At 40.5% G+C, this 4,759-nt stretch overlaps 1 long non-coding RNA gene across 1 annotated transcript in view; it reads right to left on the bottom strand.

Moving 5' to 3' along the window:
- Window positions 1-4,271, bottom strand: part of LOC101846834 — a 6,720-nt gene extending 2,449 nt beyond the window's left edge. Inside the window, exons 1-2 of the long non-coding RNA XR_220799.3 lie at window positions 4,127-4,271; window positions 165-261 (exon numbers count right to left, since the gene is read on the bottom strand). This is a non-coding gene — a long non-coding RNA (uncharacterized LOC101846834). The remainder of the gene's footprint in view (window positions 1-164; window positions 262-4,126) is intronic.
- Window positions 4,272-4,759: the final 488 nt, after the last annotated feature.

Genomic DNA, 4,759 nt, shown 5'->3' with positions numbered 1-4,759 from the left:
AAGAAGAGAGAGAGAGAGAGAGAGAGAGAGAGAGAGAGAGAAAGAGAGAGAGACAGAGACAGAGACAGAGAGTGACCGAGAGAGACAGAGAGAGAGAGAGCGTTATCTTCAAGAGGCTTATTTTGAAGAGTTCACTTACGAATAAGATCAATGCAAATATATACCTGCTGCATTCATAAGTGCTTTCTCCACACGTGCACTGTGAACAGTGAGGAACATAAAATGTTTCACCTGGGCTATGACCGTCTGGGCATCCGTGACCTAGAACAAAAAAGGATGATTAATTGAGTATCAGTACTATCAGACAATTTAAAATTAATGATACATAATGTACTGCATTGGTTGTGAAATTTTCGTAAATATTTTTAATGTTTTCCCACTGGATCGTTCGTATTTCACCAAAGACATACTTTCTCAAAATTAGGGAAAGTTGCCAGGAAATCATCTGGATGAAGCAAGAAATGCGGATCAGCTCTTAAATAATTAATTGTCTACACTGGTCATGGAACGTATATGACCTAATTGGGTTGCACGTGTCGTAAAACTCTTACTAAAGCTAAACACTGGTAAGTACTGGCCATTCTTCATCATCCCGCAAACCTGCTCAAAACTCATAAAGCGATTGCTTTCCAGTATACAACTTATTCATTAAGCTCTTGACAATCTCCGTGATATGTGTTGCTAACATATCTTTTACCTTCAGAGAGGGTTTTCTTCTTATTTCTCTGACCGTTTTCATTATGTTGATTTTTTAATGTTTCTTTTTATTTATTCATTTTTTCTTGTTTGAGTAAAGAGAGGCACATCGACAACATAATTTTCATTTAGTGCTCGGAAAAGGTAAGACAGACAAACAGAAAAAAGAACAGAGGAAAAGTAAAGAAGGAGGACCCACTCCCCTGACCATTTTCAAGTCCCCACAGATGTATCTTTTTACAGAGTCTCTCTTGGTTTTTGGTAACCTGCATAAGTTGAGGGCATTACCCCTAGCTCACGATAAAGGTCTTTTGTAGATAAATTATGTCGTCGTAAAGTAAATCATTCGCCTGGTTCAACATTTGAGAAAGTAAATTTGGTTCATGTATTTATTTGTTTTTTGTGTATACAGTAATTTTGTTGCTTTTTTATTGTCTAGTTTAGTCTAGTTAGAGTTTTACGGCTCTCGCAACTGCATAAGGTCATATGTGCGCAGTGTTTGTGCTAATCTGGAAACTTCTTTCGCAAAACATATTCCAACTATACGTATGATTCTGGAAGAAGAGTTGAAAAGTCACGCACTTTAAGCTGAGATGATGTCATGCTTAGCATGAGTAAACTTTATTCGAACCCCCAGCGAGGTGTTCTTGAACTTTGGCTGTTTGAGGAGTTTTCTTGGCTCTTCGCCTGCTGAGCTCAGTCTTGTTGGAGATGAAATGGACGTTAACTCATGGACGGCTGTTCTATCTATAAGCTCATCCAGTTTTGTCATCCAATTTTTTAACATTAAACATGTTCCTGTAGCCCGCCGCTATTTAACCTATAAGCTTGAAATAAATACCAAACAGAAAAAAATGAATATTCCTAGGAAAGAACGTGCAGCATTATTATGGTGCTGGGGTTTTGTAGATGTTTGTTAATTAGGACTGTAAACAACAGTGAGATGCTGTGCGCCTGGTACGCTGGTACGCCGAATACGAAGGGTTAAGTACAAGGTCTCGCGTCTCACATAACGTTCCGTCCAGCGTTTAAAAGGGCCGTTAAAATACCTACCATACCTTTGCAGGAGGAAATTAATTGTGTAATTAGTTTAGTTTAGTAATGGTTTTACGGCCCTCGCAAATATTTAAGGTTATATGAGCACACAAAACGTTAGTATGTATTATCCACGATAGTTCACAGCTCAGCTTGGTTTAAATTTATGGTTAGGTTAAACATTTTTATTGTACAAATTTAGTTTTAAAAACAGAAATTCACACTTTAAGAATAACTATTTACATCTTGGACTAAAGACCAAGTGGCCTTTGTAAAACTGAGAATTATGTTGGGATCAAAGATGGAGAAAATACTAATATTCTTTAAACCCGTTTATACATTTAAAATATTTCTTTCGGGTCTCTCATATGAGTAAATTTATTTGTATGGGCCTGGTGGAAAAGATCCGTATCTCATCCGATACAAAAGGCTTCTATCCCTCCCCCACCCCCACCCCTCCCGCAGGAGGTATTTATGTGTTAGGGAGGTATGTCAAATTCGTAATCTAGTAAAAGTTTTTAAAAATGTTTTTAAAACTTCGTCTTTCCTGGAGAGGCCTGAAGTTCTTTTTGCGGGCCCGGATAGGGAGTAATAGTAATATTGTGGAGTTTGTGGCGCAGTTCTTATTCTCTCCAGTGTTCCTCGCACAGACTGGGGGTGTTGATTTTGGTCATAATGTTGAAGTCTGTCTGTGAGAAGATGTTCTCCGTTGATCCCAACAGAGGGCAAGGAATTTTTCACCAGAGAATCGACCTGCTCGTTTCCTCAGATGCCCTCATGGCTAAGCAGCTATGCAAATACGATTTTCCTCCTTGGTTTCGAAAGGGTGAGATCGGTAAGTGACGTAAGGCAAAACAAGAAATTAGATAAAATAAGAAAGGGATGATTTGGCGGGAAAAAATGGAAACCTCGGGGTGGAGCCTCCTCTGATGAGTGTTGTTTGCGGACGGGGCGACTGCGCCTACTTCTAATTCTGATTACGAACCAACTGTGAAGTTTTCCTAAGCGTCCGGATATTATTTGATGAGGTAGTTTTGTTTGTGGTTTTGAATGATTTTGTGTCTTTGTAGGCTTTTTTGAGTGTGGTGAGGTTTAATTGCTCTGTTTCTTTTTTTCTTTTTTTTCCCTTTTTTCTTGGGGGGTACAGTACTCAAGGACTTTGAAGACGAAAGGTTTATCGAGTTTTACGTTAATTTTGAATACGCTTATTGTGTCCGAATGGGTTTTAAAAATACATTCATGGGTTGTTGGGTATTGAGCTGAATGTAATTGCATGCAGTCGTGAAAGTGGGGTTGCCTGAGTGCTAGGGATGGTATGTTGGCCTCGTCCTTGAGGCCTCTCAAATGAAAAAATGCGGGAAGCCTCTAGGGCGAGGGGGAGTCCATGGTTTTGTACGGTTAGTGAATTTTTAAATTGCAAGATTTGCCGATCCATAGACTTGACAGTTTTAGTCAAACCTGGATTGGACAAGGAAACAGACAAGTGGAGGAGGTGTTTTGAGTCCCCGCACCACTCTGGAGGCGGTACAATTCTTAAAGCACTTAAAGGATTTTTGGCATCTCAAAGAACCTCTTTAATGGAAGGTAAGAATACTAGGTTTTATCAAAAGATTATCCCCAGGAAACGAACAGGTCCTGGACGGGCATTCTATCTTGTATAATGTCAAATCCTGTTGCAGTACACGTCTGCCGAATCGGTAGAAGTGCATTGCTACTGTCTTTGTCGGGTAAAACTTGAAATCGTTTCGTTTGCCCACTTTTTAAGTTTAGAGAACTATATTTGCAGCTCTCTTTCCATATATCTTCTTTGATGATTTCTAGATCTGTAGCATATCAGAAAGTCGTCAAATATAACAATGTGTCTGTGTTGTTTTGGATGGCTTGAATTATGGAATATATTTTCATTCGAGAAGAGGAGAGGGGAAAGGATGCTTAGCTGGGAAACACCTTCCTGCTGGTGAGAAGGTAGATCCGACATGAAACTGGAAGGAACTGTTCTTAATGCCAATAAAGGCAGGGAAGTGACCGCTTAGGCCGAGAGCGTGCAAGTCTCGACGAAGGGTACCATACTTCAGTATGTGTTGAATGCTTTCTCACGTTCAAAAAAAAGATGGCTCTCATGTGACCTCTTTCGCAAAGGTCTTGCATATAAAGGTCTCCGGGCGCACCAGGTGATCTAGAGTGGATCAGGTTTATGAAAATGTTAATTACCAACGGGTATTTTGAAGCTGATCACAGAAAATGAAGTAAAGAAAAGTAAGGGGACATGGAATAATGTCATGAGGCTAGCCCAGGATAGCGAAATGGGGAAAGTGTTTGTTCACGGCCTATACCCTGGTGAGAAAGACAATGATGATGATGATGAAAATGAGAATTTAGAGTCTGACTCACTTACCTTGCCATAACGCCGTGTTGGCCACACAGATGAGAGCCACACAAACAACGAGACTTGTGAGTACATGCATCGTGAAAGAACGTTTTGCTTCCACAGCAAACAAAGGACTCTTGTTTATATATAAACTCAGATGAGTAGAGTGGCAGAAATTAGCCTACAATGTGCTGTATTGTTGCCACAGGGGAAACCCTTTTTTCCCCTTTTTCCCCCTTTTTTTCCCCTTTGGCACCCATTTTGCGTATGCTCCTGCCTTTTTTTTTCCAAGGGAAATTCCCAGAACGGAGAAATGTCACCACTTACCCAAATCTGTTGGTCCACAGAATACAGGCTGAACAGGAGGTCTGAGACTGAGAATGTTCATGGAGATGTGAGCAGTGTGTGTGTGTGTGTGCGTGTGTGTGTGTGTGTGTGTGTGTGTGTGTGTGTGTGTGTGTGTGTGTGTGTGTGTGTGTGTGCGTGCGTATGGGGGGGGGGGGCGGATCGTCTTGCCTTACGACAACACAGAGGAACCAATCTGAATGAAATTCTAGCTTAATACCTGCATTTTTTAATGGGTTGACCCTATCCTACGCAGCATAATTTTGTTTTTAGCTTATAGAGCTAGAGTTAGAGTTGGAGTTAGATAGGGTTAGA

This window comes from Aplysia californica, unplaced genomic scaffold, assembly GCF_000002075.1.
Source record: "Aplysia californica isolate F4 #8 unplaced genomic scaffold, AplCal3.0 scaffold00459, whole genome shotgun sequence".
Lineage (NCBI taxonomy): Eukaryota > Metazoa > Mollusca > Gastropoda > Aplysiida > Aplysiidae > Aplysia > Aplysia californica.
This window is presented reverse-complemented; position numbering and strand designations above follow the sequence as displayed.